Source organism: Lonchura striata, chromosome 2 (genome assembly GCF_050655825.1).
Source record: "Lonchura striata isolate lonStrDom1 chromosome 2, ASM5065582v1, whole genome shotgun sequence".
Taxonomy (NCBI): Eukaryota; Metazoa; Chordata; class Aves; order Passeriformes; family Estrildidae; genus Lonchura; species Lonchura striata.
The window spans coordinates 67,378,504-67,397,710 of NC_140704.1; the positions used below are offsets into that span (position 1 = coordinate 67,378,504).

The window sequence follows — 19,207 nt, forward strand, 5'->3', positions numbered from 1 at the left end:
TTTCTTTTTTTTTTTTTTTTTTTTTTTTCCCTGACCGTCTCTTTGTATTCTGTATCAAATTGAGTAACCACAGACCAGGTCAGCACAAATGCAGTTTAAGATGATTTGAAATGAAACTGAGCAGGATCATATGACTGTAGTCAGTCTTTTCTGCTGTCTCCTCCTGGGGTAAAATTGCTTTGTGCATGAACACAACAGTAGTGTCTGTCTTCCCTCTTGTCACTGTCAAGACTGTTGGTCATGTTGCAAATGTGCATCACTCACGTGGATGATGATCTCCTGACTGAAGCATGGATAGAAGCATAAAACTGAGAAGCTATTCTGACAGTGGTGGTTGCTTAGGGGAAACACCATAGTCCATCCACAAACCTTTTTTTTTTTTCCTACCTAAAATATTCTTTTAGTGTTCGCACATACATCATGCCTTTCCTGAAGTTTTTGAAAAATATTCCTCTGCTCCGCACTGTCCATGGTGTATAATTGGCTTCTATTGAAAAAAGAGTGTGTCAGTGACTGACATTCCCACAGCACTGGTTCTCCTTTGCCAAAATAATGAATAGTGAATAAAGTGTTGAGATTTTCTGCAGCTAACAGGCCATAAGCTGATTGTTTTATGAAACATTATCTGGTGGTCATCCCCAGGAGTTTTGATAAAACTGGTCTACGATGTTTTACAAACATAACCACTATCCTGCCAGATCAGATGAAGTATTCACATAGCCTTAATCCTATTTCTTTGGAATTTTGTCCAGTGGCAGATGACATGTAACATACAAGAGGTACTTATTGATGTCTATATGCTGCAAAGTGCCCAAGAGCAAATACCTTATGCTGTATCAAAGAATATAAGAAGAAATTCTTATTCTTACTCCCCATAATCCCCTCCCAGCTTCCACTGATTTGTAATTCGGGGGCTTTTTTGTATTAGATAAATAATTTTATCTTGAATTGCATTTCATACTCCAAAACTTTCCCAGTTGGGGACCAGACTTACCATAGAGATTCTGTTCTTGTTGGGACATATATCAGCTGCTCATGGAATCTATTAACTCAGTTTAATAACTAATTATTTTATAATTGCTATCAGAAAGAAATTCCTCAGTCTGCACTTTTTCAGAAACTCTAAACATCAAATCACCTTTGAATTTGAGCTTGTTTTCTGGGTCATTGATTCCATTTCTGAGCATTTTGCTTCCTTTAGTGCTTGTAAAATGGAGTCATCATTGATTACTTTCACGTTGTTAAAATGTGCTCTTGTGGTCTGGAATCAAAGCTTTCACAAATTAAATTCTCACCAACATTAGTTCCTACTACTGTCACTATAAGCTCATATATTAGAGCTGTTTGACCTTCCTCACACCACCTTCAGAACTGCCAAGACATTCAGAAAAATGAGCTGGAATTTGAACAGATTAAAATATGAAAAAAGACTTGTATAATAGCTATTTTTCTACGTGTCAAATAACTGATAACCACAATATTAAAAAATGTACATGTAGCTCAGAAGATTTTACATTGTCATAATAATAGTCAGTTCCACAAAGTGGAAAAAGAATGTAATGATGATGAAAAAGCCTTTAAAAAGACTTCTTTATTCTGCTGTATCAGACCTGTCAAACATTGATTTTATAAATCTTGTAGTATAACTCTTCTGTTTTTAACTCTGTCCATCAATCAATATAACTTTTGTAATGTGCTTTTATTACAAATAACACCTAACAAAGAGACTTGAGAAAATACATATTTCTCTATTTTTAGTTGAGTTAATCAGTGCATTTGACCTAACTTTGCATGTACTAATTTCCATTGTTTCTCTCCTGCAAATGAATCAGTTTTTTGTCTGAAGAAAATGCAAAATATCATCACTGGCCGAAAAACTGAAACAAACTTAACAGTGTCATTAAAGCTTGATAATAAAGCATATTATAATGGATAATATAAAATAGCAAAATAATGTAAACTCTCATAATCAATTCTTCTACTTATTTTTTTCTGGTTTTCTTGCCTTTTTAAATTTTTTTTAGGTTGATTTTTTGTCCATGTACATTTTCCTCATTTCACAGACCCTGCACATCCTGAGCTCAGATCCATCTTCACTTTCTAAGTATTTATCTGGGCAATCAAAAACATGTATGATAAGGCTCATATACAAGCAAAGTGAATACTAACGACAACAGTGGTTTTAATTGTAACATTTTTTAAACTTCTGAATTTGTGTCTTTGAAAATTCCATAAGTATTCAACAAACTAAACTACAATGATTTTAAATGGCATACAAAAAAATGTCCTCTCATTGCCTCTTTTTCTTCTTTTCCTTGTTGCATTTTGTAACATCAAGCAATCTTAGTGTGACATTCTGCAGAAACATTAACTCTACCACACTGACGTAGCTTAAACTAATAAAAATATTAATAGCAGTGGTGTTATAGTGCAAAACCAAGAAATTAAATTCTCCTTTTATGATTGGCAAATTTAGAATTCTGAGAGTACGCAGAGTTCAGATGATGTCACACTGGTTATATGATTGCAGAAACACTGGAATTATGTGAGGTGAATTCCTCCAGAATTTTGTTTAGACAAAAGCAGTGATTTCTAATTCTGCTGTCATGTAATAATTGTCTATCCTTCTGATTTTAGAGCTACAGATTTCATGAATCCATGTGCAGATCAAAAGTGTCATATCAAGTTTTTCTAAAAAATAAACTAACCTATGAATCTTTCACAAAAGTCAGAAAGGGAAGTGGCTATTTTAAGCCAAAAATTTAACAGTAGGTATTCCCCTGCTTGAAATTCCCCTTGTTTGAAATGCTAATTCTGAAGAAATGAAAAGAATATAGTTACCATTATCAATTTAGTTTATATTTTTATTTCACTTAGAATTATGTTTTCTTTAACCTAGCAATAATTTTTTAATGTTTAGTATCTTCAAAATATTTTATTATATTATTTTAGTCTATGCCCTAATATCCTTGTATAAGTTTAATTCACACCATTCTTTTAAGCAATTGAATACAAAACTTGCTTATAGCCTAAAAAGGATAGGTAAGAAATATCTGGGCTATCACGTATCTGTCTTCTGATACACACTGATGAACACTGTTTGCTGCTAAATATTGTGTCCCCCAAGTGTTATTATTAAAACAGCTTGTTTGAGAAGATTGCATTTTACAGCAATCAACTGATTTACTCCAAAAAATACAGTCTCTATAAATTGATGTCCCACTATTTAGCCATTGAATGTCTGAAACAAAGGCACATGAGCACAAAAGCACTCTGATTGCACAATTTTATAAGCATATTTTTCAGGAAGGCATTTTCATGGACTATTATCTTTCAATTGCAAGTATTTGCAGTCAAAACAATTACGTTTTGTTCTAAATGTCAGCCAACAAGATTGCCAACAAAATAGAAGCAAAGATGGTTGCTCTTAGGAACAACATAACTCACCACTGTTAGTAATTTTTTCTCTTACAATCTTTTCAAACTAGAGTATCTCAGTAGCTTCAGTGTTCTCATTTCATGATTAGAATACAGGTCTACAGCTCTCATAATCATAGTAAAGAGTTCATAAACTAATTGGAGGGATTAACACTTTCATAATTTTCAAGTGTTGCTCATTATTTTTAACAAAAGCAGAAGTCCAATCCAACAATATATCAGAAGTTCCTTTTTAGGGCTCAAAGCCTGCATGGAATTGGTTGTGAGTAGAAGAGGAATAGATACCAACTTGTGGTAATTCCAGTTAAGTGGAAATACAATGAGCAAATTAAGAAAAGTCAGAAATTTTCAACTTTGCCATAAAAATGGGAACAAACATTTTGCAGAGGTGATTATTCTTTTCTGTGAATAAGCTTATCCTTTCCTAGGAAAGGTCACAGCAAGCAACTGCAGATAGAGTAGGACTGAGAAAGCTGTGTGTGTGGGTTCTCTCTCCATACCATGTTTTAGGGAGAATTTAGGTCACAGCCAATGATTTTGTCACTTGACAGATCCAGTACTTATCACTTCTACAAATAAGGGAAGATTCAAGTGACACAAAATTCTGCCACACTGGCAGCAGTGATGAGGTATTGAGTAGGAAATGGCTTCTTTCAAATCCTGAAGGGAAATTAGCTCACAGTTTAGCTTTTTGCCTGTGTACTTATACCAAAACAGCACACTTAATGGGGGCGGGGCGGGGGGGGGGGGGGGGGGCGGGGGGAGTTGGATAAGAAATAAAGAAAGAAAAAAACATGTCTTATCATTTAGGTCATTTAGGTAAAGACAAAATATCAGTTCCTGCTAAAGATATATAGAGAGGTCTATGTATACTTATATATATGTATATACTTGCACATATACCTTGATTATTACTGAGTGTGAGAGGTTACTTGTCTTGCACTGTAATTGTTACTCCAAAGGGTGATACCAATTGTTTTATGAACTCAATGAAAATGTGGCCAGTTTGAAGAAATAGATGAAGTGTGACAATTGATTTGCTGACACATTTGTCTCACAGTTACATGACACTTTTTTAGCAGGATCAGGAACATGTTAGACAAGAGGCAAAGCTCATGATACTCACTGTGAATGAATTTGTTCACCTGAATCAGCTCCCTAAACTGACATTTGCTCAGTGGATTCTTGAATCACAAGGAAAAACAGTAACCATTCTCTCAAGGCTGTGATCTGGTTAAGTAGACTGCTTATTGCAAATGTTTTTAATAAGCTCATGAAGAAAGATATTTTATGCATAGAACACCCCCACCTCCACCCCCAAAGTTAGCTGTGGTTGCTTTTACAGCAGATAATAAAACTGCTAATAGTTGGTAGAAATAATTTGATAAATTGTTTGATTAAACTAGTATAGTAAATAATTGAAACAGAAGTCACAAATGTCATACATATTTAAGGATACATAGTTTGATATACGTGAAAGGCTCCAATAGCTGCATGTGCAGCTGAAGGGCAATGCCATGCTTCTCTGGTACAGGAGGAGCATGAAAAGTACAACAGCAAAGAGGAAAAACCCATGAGGATTTGGGGAGGTGCATTTTGTAGGAGAAAGAAGTAGTTTTCCTGGTGCAATTTGGGAAATTGGGAAATAGCTTGAGCACTCAGTAGTGAGCTAACGATCAGAGGAAACAAGGCAGTGCAAAGGAGAGAAAAATAGACATAACAGAAAAATAACATAAACTAGTTTAGGTATAGGAAGAGACACAATGAAAAATTATGTCCTTGATAATAAAAGAAGATTCTTAGAATTTGTTTCCCTTTGGTTTTGAAAGACTGGAGTAAGAAAGGGGATAAAATTGAAAATATGAAGAAAATTATCTGAAAAAGGTAACTTGAAACTCTTCGGAGAGAGCTCTGTACAGTAACCACAAAACACAAAATTGAATACAATACTTCACAGACAACATCACTTCTTGATTCAGGATCCTCAAAATCTTAAAGACTTTTATTTTTTTTTTTCTGCATTTGCCTTCTTTTTAATTTGATTTCATGCTTGGTGAGTGAGAATGCCTATCTGTAGAAAGCAAAATATCCTGATAACCTCTGATGCCACAAGAGAAAGCATTGGTCAGACTTTAAAAGAAACCGAAGAAAAGTGGTCCAGAATTGTACTTTACAAACAAAATTGAAACTTACAAAAGTTTTTTTAAGCTTTACAAAAAAAATGAACTTTACAAACAAAACAAAAACACCCATTCGGAGTTCTCACAAGACAGACTAGATATGCAAAAATGAGTATCCTGTGAAAATATAAAAATATGAAAATATCTTGAAGTTATGGTTTATTTGAAGTTGATCAAAGCTGTGAAGATAACAAAACAGTAATTGTAGAATTTTCTATAAAATATATGTGGCAGAAGTAGAAGTCAGAAAAATTATCCCTATTCTCAGAGGCTACTTTGTGTGTCTACAGCTTGGCAAGAAAAACAATAATTTCCATAGACAGTTATTGCATCTGCAGTTTTTGTAGGAAAACTGTACCGCTCCGAAAGAATTAAAATGTGTTTTGTTGCAGTTTGTGTGTCATGTGCAAGTCGTTAAAGTCAGAGCCTGTCCTCTGTAAACACCAATTATATAGGCCAAGGTTAAAGAGAAAATATCTGGTTTATGATTTCCCTCACTCTTTTAGCTGTATACAAATTCTTCTAATGAGAAAAAGTTTATGAGAAATGACAATTCTTTGCAATATCTAAAATTTACTTCAACATCCATTATACAGCATCTGTTTGCAGACTCACTTGGCTAAAATATTATGTTTGCTTCTGGTAGCTCTCACAAAAATTGAAAGAAAAGAAAGCTATGAAATCTAGCTATGAAATGCTTATCTCTAACTTTCAGCACATTTCTCTGGTTCCGTAGGCCTTACATGTTTAGAAATTTTATTTATAAAGAGGATCATCTTTATGTTAATTAATAATTTTGACTGAAGAGAAAACGAAACTAAACCAGAAAAAAGTAGAGTGATATGCCCATGAAAGAGCACAGGAGTGTATCTCTTCCTTGAGGAAACCTATTTTTCATGTGCCATCAACATGGGCTCTTTCACTTGACTTGCTCTGTATTTTTCACAGAGCTCTAACAACTACTTTAATGTCAACATTCATTTAAGGCCAGTAGAGAAGAAGTTGTCTTTTCCCAAAGATTTTTAAATCCCTAAATGACCTCCAGACAGTTTTTAGAAGTTTGTTTTCCCCATAGTGTCTTTGGAATCACTAACCCTGTGCCTTTTAGTATCACATTGCTCTTGTTACTGAGGTCTTCCAATTAGCTGGTGACTGGAAATATGTTGTCCTGTGCATTAGTTTAATTGCTGTTATGGGAACTCATTCACAGCAGGAACTCTGTGAGTCAAAACCTACATTTTGTAAGAACCCAGTTCCCTTTTTAAGCTGTTACCATGTAGGTAACACAGCCCTTAACCCTATTCTGCTATCCCTTATTAGATGTTCAAAAAGGTTGTGATCTTGTTTTTGTCTGTTGTTTTTTTAAGCATCAAACCACTCCCAGTTTTGTATTCTATTGGCAAATTATATTTTGGTAGGTGAAAAAGAATGATCTGTTTGTGAAACTGCTTTTGGCTATGGCAGGAAGTCATTAAAGGGAGGTTTCAGTTGGTGCTGGTCTCTCACAAACAACAACTATTTCCATGAGAATCAAAACTAATGAAGCCTATGGATTTGCCTTGTGGTTGGATTCCCATCTGCTTAATAACTTTCTGCCTCTCACTGAAGCTTTTCCTTGTACTGGAACATTCATAATGTTCCTCTTGTGGTTTCTCTGGTGTCTAATACTGGCTGAGTTTGTGCTGCAGTCTTTCCTCACTGTACAGAGGGATATTCTCTCTCTCTTTGTGCAGGTATCCAGCTTTACAATGTTTATATAATAATTTGGTGTCTTTGAGACAGCTGCCTCTGTCAGACTTAGCTCAGACTGGTCCACAGTTTCCAAAGTTACTAGATTAGGAGCCAGCAGAGACAGCAATACATGTACCTTCTTTACTTAGGAATCCAGGTTCAGTGTTTGGTTTCCTTTATTGTTTTTTTGTGAGTTTGTTTACATCCAGGAGCCGAGGTCACAGGCGCCATGTTGATCCATTCATGCACGTCTATCAGTCTTTGCTGGTGACAAATAAGTTATCACCCTCTGGGTTTGGCTATACAATTGTAAGAGGAGTGTGTTTGCAACCTTCTTGAACTATCCATGGCCATTTCTCATAGGAAAGACTCTATAATTGAGTGTCATAAATTCCCTTAAACTTTCTGTTCCAGGCATCTTGCAGTACAGGTTGCTTGGCAGAGCACTACCCTCAGATTGCTTGTGCAGGCAAACTGGATTAGGCACAAGTTCTACAGCTTTTCTAGTGACTACTTACACCCCTTCTCTGTTGGACAGAATTACCAGTGAAGACCAGTACCTCAGGGAATTTCTATACATGTTGTGACATTCGTTAATTATAGCATGCTAATTCCATTCTTATGGATTGATATTTGTGTTTGCTCAGCTTTGGCCCAGTAATGTTGTCTCTACCCCAGTTTTTATGTGAGACCTTTCAGATGGTCTCTCTTAGATCAAAGTCAATCTTTATACAAATATTCTTACTCTACATCAAAAACAAACCATGACACTTTCTGGTGAAACACCTCTTGCCAAACAAAACAGATGTGGCAAAGTGTGGGGAGCATCTTATAAAACAGGTCTTTAAGTGTACACTGTTCTGTCTTTAAGTGTTCTGTTTTGCCAACAGAACCCAACAGAACCCTGCAGGTACTAAAAGAGAAAAATATTTGACATAATTTCATCCAGAATTTCTTACTCTGTAAAGAGCAGGAACAGTAGAAAGTTCTTTCTTTTATATATTTACTTGGTTTTTTTGCCATGTGAAGTGGAATATTTAGTTTCTTCTTTAAATGTGAAGAGTTATTCCCTCCGTTTTCCCCATCACTTCCTGAGGAAAAATAGTTTCAGACAGTATTTTAGCATATGCTTTATAATGGGCTTTTGCTGGGGTCATGAACTGTGATCCAGCCATAACCCTTCCCACACTGCTCTGCAGGGATCTTCCTTTTGCCTTGGAGGATATCCTTGATGTCTTCCTCAGTTGTTCTATTCCATGAACTTCAATTGAGATCATCCTGTTCATTTGAGCAAATAGTAGAAAAGGCTCTGGCATGACCTAGCTGTGGCCTTCCAATACCTAAAGGTAGCCTAGGAGAAAGATGGAGAGGGATTATTTTCAAAAGCAGGTGTTGATAGGACAAGGGGGAGTGGCTTTAAAATAAAAGAGAGGAGCTGTTAGATTAGATACTATAAAAACAAACCACTGCTGTGAGGATGGTGTGGTACTGGCCCAGAGAGGGTGTGGATGCCGCATCTCTGGAAATGTTCAAAGGCAGGTTGGATGTAGTAATCTGGTCAAGTAATCCTGCTCAACGACAGGGGTGTTGGAACTTGATGACCTTTGGGGTCCCTTCCAACCCAAATAATTCTATGATTCTATAATAATTTTAAGTTCAGTAATGGGTTCTTTGAATATTATACTTCTGCAGATTAACATTATGCACAGAGACAGAGGCAGGGGCTTAAAGCAGCTTCTTGAACTGCTGGTAGTTTTTTCTTCATTGCTCCAGTACTTTTTGGAGCATCATACTGCCTTGAACATCTTTGTTCAATTAAAAGAGACACAGATGTATGTCATTTACTATCAGGTCTCTTGTAATTGTACTGGCTTTTGCTATGGTGGTGATTTTTTTCAGAACTGAGGGTGCTGGTTTTGGTGCCGGTTCACTGTATTTACACCAGCATGTTCTGCTGGTACCAGCAAATTGTTGTTGCAGTGATATGTTCACTGAAATTCCTCTGTCTTATGTTATGACTAACAAGCCAAGCTCAGCTTGTGTTATTTACCACAGCATGTGCTGGTCTTTTGCAGACTTACTTTGACCTCCACATGTCTTTCTGCTTCAAGCTTCTTTTATCAGAACTGTGTTAGCTGAGAATTGTCTATTCTCTACAGCTGCTCTTCTGGACAAAATAATTTCTTCTTATCAAATCTGTGTTGTTGTGTCATGGACTAGTTTTAGCCTGCCTGTTGTACTTGTAAACAGAGTGAAGACACAGAAGAATTCTTTACTAGGAGAACTGTGGCATTTAAACTAGATTTTGAATTATTGTTTAAGGAGCTTCCTTCTTTCAGCCCTTCCCTTTCTCTCTCTCTTCATTAATAACATATGAAAACTATCCCTCTAATTTAGTTACCTGATCCATAAGATCAAATTTAGACAGTCTGAGTGGTCCTAAATGCTCAATATTTTTCCAGGTATGTTTCTTTAAAGTTTTATGATTTTCTTTTTCTACTTGAGCTAACTAGAAGCTATTAACATAGTGCAATGCTATTACCAAAAAAAAAAAAAAAAAAAAAAAAAAAAAAAAAAAAGCTACTTTCTGACCAAAATCTTGGTTTTGCTGTCATCCACTCATTTAACCTTCCCTGGTTGTCCTTTGCACTGTACCTCTCCTGCAGAGATTTTAATTGCTCCATCCTGTTTCTAAGGTTATTTTCTTAATTTGTACCACTACTCCTGGTATCACATTCTCCAGTTAAAAAAGCACTCAGAGCCAAATATCTGACAGAGCCCTGCTTCATTCAGCATCTGACTCTGACTGATCATCCCTGTCTGCCATAAGTCTCTGAATAATCTCAGCATCCACTTGCAGCTGGCTCATGTCCCAGCTTCTTAAAAACCACAGTTGTTCAGAAACAGTGCATTTTCCAAAACACTGATATTATAAATCTAAATATATTCTTCAAAGCAAATCTAAAGAAAGGTCCAAAACATAAAAGTAATAGACTTTGAAGTCTGTCTCAACCCCAGCATGCCAGTTTCTGATGGCATTAGTCTACATTCAGCCATAACTAATAACCAAAATCAAAAAGAAACAATATTGTAGGGTATACTCTGCAAAGCAGATTCCTAAAGCACTTTAGCCAGATGGCTGTGCTAATCCATGAAGACTAATTTACAAAACAAAACAAAAATGTTCCAATGTTAAGAAACAAACTGCAAATAGTGGTACTAAACCAGGATGTGATTTTATTGAAAGTTATGTAAAGTTCCATTAAATTACTGTCTGTGCTCTAAAAGATGTAGAAATTATGCCTAGTTACTCTAACTTACACATGCAATTACAATTTTTGAAGGTTTGCACCAGTCATAACCAACACTTAATTATTGAACAGAGTGAGGGATTTTGAATGTGGAGTTTTGTGCCTACGTATACCAGACAGTTATTGAAGAAAATAAGGGGTTTTTTGAAACAATTTCAGTTAACATGTCAATGAATCTTTTATGCTTTTCAAATTTGAATAACTTGCTAGGAATTTGACATGCAGTACAATCTACAGATTTAAAAGTACATGATACTATTGTTCTTTGCTATTTAAAGTACTAAAATATTTAGTCATCTTCAGCATGAGTCAGAGTCCTAATGCTTTAGGTGCTTCAACAGATGGGAGATCCAGGTTCCACTTCTCATATTTGTGCAATAGGTATGATTAAGTATGATATTGTTTTCATCATGTATTGAAATGGGTGGGCAACTGAAAATAGGAGATAGTTTAAATGGGTATCACTAATCTATCAAATCACCCATTTAAACCAGAAATTTGTTATTGAATAATGGGCACCTATAAACATATAAAACACAGTATTAGAGTCCCATATTTGGGAATTTGATGGAATTTTTTGTAAAACTTATCACTGCTTCTGCTCCTGGAGAGTACAAAGTGCTTTACAGATGCTTGAAACAAATTCCAAGTTCTTCAACCCTGTTGATGTAATGTGGGTTGCTGCTCTTTGTTATCCAGCAGATTCACAAGGATTTTTCACTGTCATGGCTCTAGATAATCTCAATATGGGCCAAGTCTGGAGGTGAATACACCTCAATGTGAAAAGACAGGGCTGGTAACAAGAAAGGAGATCTGAAGGATAAATAAATATTTTAACTTCAGTAGTATTTATAGGCCAAAGGGCTTTTCATACTTTCACCAGGATTAAGTAAAGCAGAATTAAGTAAAAAGACTACAAGAAGTAGAGGAAAATATCCTGAATCTGGCATGCTGCAACTGCATGCCTCCAGGTCCAACCAGTAGCAAGGACAGACTGTGCTGTTTATTTGCTGGACATCACCAGACAGACACCTTTGCCAGCTCCTGTTTTCCATATGGCATCCTTTGGGAACTTTAATGCTACTAGCTGGAGGATTTTGAACATCAATCATGACAAGTGTAATTATCTATGATCCCTACACAGGTACTACAGAGGATCATCCTTATACCCTCTGCCCTTAAATAGCCATGAAAAGTTAACTAGAGTCTCTAATGCATTATAGTTACTTTTACAAATCACTGAAGAATTAATAAAGTGATATCAAGTCCTGCAAAATAAACCTAAGAAAAGCTTGATGGGGATAAGAAGAAAAATCTCCTTGAGGAAAGAAATGGCTAGACCACATCTGTGGATTGTGCAATAAACTGAAGGGAACACAGAGTGAGCAGTAGTAAATAACCCGGATCACCTGAAAGGATTTTAGTTTTTATGGTACCTTCCTAAGATTCAAGACATTTACTTAACTTGTCTGCAATATGACAGCAGGACTGAAAGCTGTGCTTGAGTTTTCAAAAAGGTTTTACACCTCCTAAAAAGACTGCTCTGTAACAACAATTTCAACTGCTTCCAGGCATTTATCTTGTTTAAATCATGTACATAAAAATAAGATAATTAAATAAGAATTCTTAATGAGACATTCATCTGAATAAATCTGTAATTGTCTTGAACAGAAAGTGTTTATGAACTCCTGAATACAACATTTCATCTTCACAAAGTGTAAGAGAGAGTTTGACAAGCAATTAGGAGTCTCAAGATAGAAACTGCAATGAAGTCCAAGGTGTATTTGTTATTAATCATTGTGTAGCTCCCTACTACTGTAAATCAACACCAGTACACTGAAGTCAACAGAGTAATTGAAGCAGCATTGATTTTTCACAAGCTGCAAAGCTGACCCAGAGCATTTCAGTTTTTTCAGGTTTCTTCAAAGAAATATTGTTCTATTTTTTATTTCTCCCCCTTTCTGTAAGTTGAAGAAAGTAAATACTAAGGCTAGATTACTAAAGGATTTAGAGTTGAGCACAAGAGAATTAAAAACTTATATTAAGGCCTTTTTTCAGTCTTTCATGTATAAAATGTTTCTATTCTTGTTTTGAACTAAATTGTAATTTTAGTTACAACGATGTACTTATAGAGCATTGCTAATGAGATACAGTGCTATTACTGAGATAAACATCTGACTGATAGTACTTTACATGCACTCCACTGATGAATTTACAATGTAGCAATTTTTTCATATAGGAAAAGTTTGTTAGAATAAATTACAAAGATATTTGTGTAGTCACTGAATCATGGAATTGTTTGGGTTCAAATGAACCTTAAAGATCATCTCATTCCAGTCCCCCTGGTGTGAACAGGGACACCTTTCACTAGATCGAGCTGCTCAGAACCCCATCCAACCTGGCCATGAACACTTTCACGGATGGGACATCCACAGCTTCTCTGGGCAACCTGTTCCAGTGCCTTGCCACCCTCACAGTAAAGAATTTCTTACTAATAACTAAACCCACCCTCTTGCAGTTTAAGACAGTTCCACCTCATCCTATCACTACGCTCCCTGACAAAGAGTTCCTCCCCATCCTTCCTACAGACCCCCTGTAAGTATTGGAAGGTTGGTACATCTGCACTTGTTTTTCATCAGGGTGAAAAATAGATGCAACGGATTAATGAGAGGAAAGGAAGTTCCAACACATATCAAAGAAGATATTGTGATTGTTGAAAGTAAATTTTGAGTATTGACTTTTCACATTAAATATACAGGGTATGTCAGATAATACTAGGATATGAACTATTTACTCCAGTGTTTTGGATTACCTACATTTAAAGTGTTCATTTTGAATTATCACATTTCCAAAAGCTAAAAAAGTGGAGCAGGGAAGAGAGGGCAATGTCTCTGTAGCCAGCCCTAAAGGCGTGAGTGGGGAGCAACACGGTTCACGTCTGTGCTTCCATGCCTGTGCCTGCTGAAGAAGGTGGGACTGCCCTGAGGTGACCTCAGGGACTTTTGACTAGCAAATGCTGTGCACCCCACTCCTCCCATCATGTCCCCACTCTCTTCTCCTTTCCTTCTCCCAAGTTGCAAGTCCTCACTCTTTTGTCCCAAGTCTGTGCACCCCAATCTGTTAGTGCAAACCTCCTCCTTTCCTGCCTTTCTCACAAACATATGCTGCAGCCCTTCACTCTCCAGCCCAGCCCACCTCCTCCTTGCTGAGAGCTCCTGGCTCCTGCAGCCTTGGAGGTCTCCATTTGTTGGATGTCTCACACCTCTGCCTCAGGCCCAGGTTCCCTGGGAGCCTTCAGTATTTGTCATACCCACGCAGTCTCCTCCAGCTGTTACCAGTCAGCTGCTGTTCCTGCTGTCCTTCTCCTTTCTGTCCATACTCCCATGGCTACCAGCACAAACAGGGCTCCCTCCTGATTTCAGTGCCTTACCTACAAAACCTTGCTTGTTACAGATAGAAAGAAATCCAGGGACAAGTTGCATTTACCAAAAATCCACTTGGATGGGACACTCAAGGAAGAAAAAGGTATGTTCAGAAGAAAAGCCCGCAGACGTATCACAGCCTTACTAATTTCTCAGAATTAGCATTCTATTAATACATTATTTATTTGAGCATGGTGTTAAATAAATGCAGATTCTGTTATGCAGCATATCTCAGAGAATACCATGTATCATAGATTCATCATATCTGACATGGAATAACCTCCAGCAATAGGTCAAAATGGAAACACTTTTGATTCTTACTCACAGTTGGACCCAATTACCCCATGGAAGACATTCAGTTTTGAAAGAATAGATCAGATTTGGAAGCCTGTGAAGCAATCCTTTAGAATCTGTTTGGGGTACTTTGCCAGATCTCTATTTACCCAAGCCTTTTCAAACTGCCTCCAAACAGATGTAAATAACTCTTGTCTAGAGTCATATAATTTTATTGCTGAAGTAAATGAACTGAGGAGGAGACAAAGAATGCAGAGCAGAATAGAAAAAGTCAGCGTTAGTCTCCCCACAGTGACAATAAAACATGGCAAAGTGGGGATGCCAAAGCAGAGGTGGGAGGGGGGGAATTGCAAGGAAGGAAGGATGGATAGATACACAGTATTGTCTTGCAGTAGTATGTGATTCATAAAGCAGCAGTGCATGAAGGAGAGGAAGGGTGATTCACCTGAGAAATTCACACTGCTTAGTACTGCAGCATCTCTCATTTCAGGGACTTGAAAACTTTGGCATTTCTATGCCACAGTTTCAGTGCTGCCCTTGGTACTGCACAGGCTTTCTCTGGAAGCAGCAAGTCTGAAAAAAGAGACCTCATGTCTGATCAGCTGCCATGGAAATACAGCCAAAATGTGTTATACACCAACTCTCAGTGTCTTTTTGAAAAAGGAATTGTATTTTTACCCCAATTTCATTGAAAAAGAACTGAGGCACAGATAGATTAACTGCCTTTCCTGAACTCAAAATACAAATAAATCACTGGCTAAGCTTTCATTAAAACCCACATACATTCTCAGCTGTGTGTCCTTCCCTCCCACATTTTAAATGACCTCTAAAAGTCTATCTTTCCTTAGAGTTCCCCTGAATTAGCTAAAGGGCAGCAGTGGCAGCAGCTGCTGTGCAGCAGCAGCCAGTTAGGTCTCTCCATTGCACTCTCCCGTCACACCTTTCCCATGACTAGCTGCCTAAATAGGAACTTCATACCTTTTAAAGCCACATTTCAAAATAAATACCTGCAATGTTTAAAAATCTATTTCTGTGTTGGACTCACACTACATAACTCAAACATAATGTCTGCTGGCACTTGAGCATTTCATACACACAGGAGTATCAAACCTAGTAAGTAGAGAAAAGAGAGCTACAGGAGTAATAGCATCAACTTCCAAGCAGATTGGTTGAATTTAACAAACCATAAAGCATTTCATTTTGGGGTCAGCAAGCTGCTAAGCCTAACATATGCAGATTCTATTAATTTCCATGCCTGGTTCTTGGAAAGACTGAAAGGGGAAGAGGAAGAGATACAGGATACACAGGCAGAGCTGGCTGCACTGCTGATGAAGAGGACACAAGAAAGCTTATTCTGCAGTACCCAGCACTCGGATGCCATCTGTCTCTCCTCCTCAGAAGATCCAAGTTCTGCAGCGCTGGACAAAGAGATGGGAGAGCTCAGGGTAACCCAGCCAGCACTGGTAATTCACTGCTGCTCCTGATCTAGGAATAAAAGGATTCACTTGTCTCCCATTTGCATGTGTGTCTGAGGCACAGAAAGGAGGATTTTGCTTTGGTTGATTTCCACAGAACTGATCGAATCTAGTGATAGGAGGGGGGCGGATATTGAGAAGCAATAACTGATATTACATTGCAACTGATATGTGACATGCTCAGCATAGCTAAGTGTGCCATCATCTGCACTCAAAGATCAATCACCTCCTGGTGAAGGCTGTCCCAGGTTTATACTGAATTAAGGACACTATAAAAGTAAATCAGGCAAGGCTGGAATCTCAGGAATGCTTTTTCCAATTAAGAACACAAGAAGCAATTAGTTAGGCACAATGCAGTTGGAATTTGGCCAGTAAAATCAAACCCTGTTTTTATAAAAAGCAGCACAGGATCCTTAAGAGCACAAATCTAACCTAAAAAAGGAGAAAAGATGGAATAACTGCTCTTTTTTTTCTCTGTCATAGTATGTTTTTTTTCCCTGATTTTTGCTTATAAATTACTTAATTATATTCTCTATTCATAAACATGCAATGACACATTTGCTTGGAAGTCTAATCCTACAACTGTCATTGCAAATGAACAGAAATATAATTTGAAGGGCTATACATTGAGAATAATTCCTTGATCAGGAAATTAAAGCTTATTTTAGTGAACTGAATACAGGTCTTATAATGAATATATTATAATACAAATGTGAAAACTCCAAATATGAATTTGGGGACATGTTTAATTTTTATGTCTGAATCAGCCACTTTTTGCTACTCTAATGATTACAAAATCCAGAGAGAAGGAAGGTGTAATTTTTGTATTATATTGAATATTTTTTATTTGTTTGCAAAGAAAATTTCTGTTGCATAGAGTGTAAGTAAATTTCTAAACAAAATGAACAACAAAGCGTAGTCATAATAAGCAATGTTCCCTGAAGCTTATAGGGCCACAGCTCGTTAAAAAACCCCCAAACCTATGATAACAAAGCACCATGAAGGTGGATAAAGGTTTGTTGGTAATATGAAAGGTATGACAGCTGAACAAAGAAACCTGACAGGGTAAGATGATTTTAACTTTTAACTGTACATATTAATATATATGTGTGTGTGTGTGTGAATGTTACTGAGAATGAAAATAAAATATTTCTTTGGATGGGTTTACAAAGAGAAGAGCTAGAAGAAACAATTTTCATTTTTCTTTTGTAATCTAGATAGTGTAAAATTATTCTGTCTTCACAACCTCAAGGCAAAGAAGACAGTCTGCTTCTCTAGCTATAAAAAACAATCTGTCAGATTTTTTTAAAGGAAGTCACAACTGATTTTTCATAAAATAAAATGCAAGAGGATTAGAGCTTTGTGGTGACAATGAAATCTGCTCAAAACTCTTACAGTGAAACCCAGAGGTCCAGTGAGGTCATGCTTGAGGCATTGATCTTGCAATAAATGAAGTTTAGATTCTGTAGATTTGGGGCTTGAACTGTCAAACGTGTAGGTAGACCTTTTTATTCATCCAGATTTTTTTTTTCATAAACTGCTATATTTGAATAGAGCCAAAGGCTATCAAACGAGAACAACCCACAGCACAGAGACCCCAAACCTACAGCATCAACACTATCCTCGCAGAAAAGTGGTTGCAAGTCAGATGGAAAAATATTTTTCTGAAAATACAGTTCTTAATGAACTGTATCATGTAGTGTGTCCATTTTACTATTCTGCCATATTACACACGCTACTGTGTCCAACTGGCATTCTTTTTGTATACTACTTATTTGCTATAACAGGTACATTCTGCCTCTGGGGTGATGCTTAATCATTTTTCTTTTAAAGGTTTGAATTTTATCAGAGTGTCCCTAAAGTTTTCAAAAGCCCAGTATTAAGTTATTGGACTACTCTATCAGAAAATCAATGTTCTTCTCTGAGTCTAAGGCCCACTCAGGTGCTTGTGAAAAGAATCTGATGAACTAAATGCTAAGCTTATGTATCTGGAGTAGAGTCAAATGAACTGAGTCAAGGATCCAGCTTTTCTGCTTAAAATAATTTTGTAAAAACTGGATCATAGTCTTATTTAGAGCTAACAAGCTCAAATTTTGCAATTAGGGTGCAAGAAAATCTTCCAGTACCGCTCACATTTGGTCATTTGTCAAAACAAACCAGAATCTGTTTCCAAATTAGTGAGTACTTAAGATCAGGAATTATATGTCTGTGTTTGTTTCTTTAGTAGTTAGCATGCTGTGGAAGGTGTACAAACAATCAGTCCCAAACCTCCTGAATACAGGCAGTGCCCCACTCAGTGCCAAGTTATTCCAAGCCCTGGGTAGCATTTAATTTACCATCATACAGAAATTGCAGTTGTGTTAGGTGCTGGCTAGCACAGCATGATAGCACAGCTCTAGTACAGATAAAAGAGATTCATAGCTCTCCACAGGAGTTACAGAGAGATTTTTAAAACAACAAGAGGAACAGCAGCCTACAACCAGTTGAAGGTCACTTATAAAGATGAAGGAGCCAAACTCTTCTTGGTAGTTATGGACAATGTTAGAAGAGGCAACTTCCAGGTCAGTTTGGTCTGGGCATTAGGGGAAATACAGAGACATGATAGAACCTCTGTCCTTGGAGATGTTAAGACCTTGGCCAGGCAAGGCCATGGCTGGCAGTAATTCTGCTTTGAGGGGGTTTCCAGAGGTGCCTTCAACTGGCATTTCTGTAACACAGTGAAGCCACATATAAATTTCCTGTAGGCTCACTTACGTAATCTTGTGCTTTTGGAAACCCCAAGTTTACAGGATTTTAACCTTCACATTTTGTGTATGAGACTGGAGATGGGAGAAGTAGCAAAACTGACAGGAAAGAATGAATAGTCTGGGCTTACTCTGATTGATGGTTTCCAAGACCAAAAGAAAATTTGAATAGGTATGTTGTTGATGACTGAAAAGTTGTGTCATTCATGTAATCTCCAAAGAGACAACATTCAGCACCTTAAACTGAATTGTATTTGGATTTTGTACTTCCATACAAAAACCTCAACAATCAAGATAACTGAAATCAGAGGGACCTGAGTCCATAGAACAGACTGGTGTTTCACTTTTAAAATAAAGAGTGTGTTTTCCAGATAGCTGCATTGCATAGATACTTCTCATTACACTCAGTTACTTTCAACAATAGTATCTATCACTGTACAAGTGGGTTAGATACTGGAGAAATAGATTTGCTTTGTTGTTTGTAAATGGCATTCACCTTTTGTTTATTTAAATGGTAATTTCAAAATCAGCTTTGCTGGTACCTATATTATATTTAGAGATACAAACACTTCTATTAAAGAGAGGTTTCCACCCCCTCATCAAGAATAGTGT

General features: G+C 36.9%; 1 long non-coding RNA gene across 7 annotated transcripts in view; it reads right to left on the minus strand.

The window, feature by feature from the left end:
- LOC146768286 (uncharacterized) overlaps positions 1-19,207 on the minus strand; it is a 44,170-nt gene continuing 24,963 nt past the window's right edge. For all 7 annotated transcript variants that reach the window (XR_014952722.1, XR_014952716.1, XR_014952718.1 and 4 more), the window contains one exon: positions 1-19,207. This exon is cut by the window's right edge. This is a non-coding gene — a long non-coding RNA (uncharacterized LOC146768286).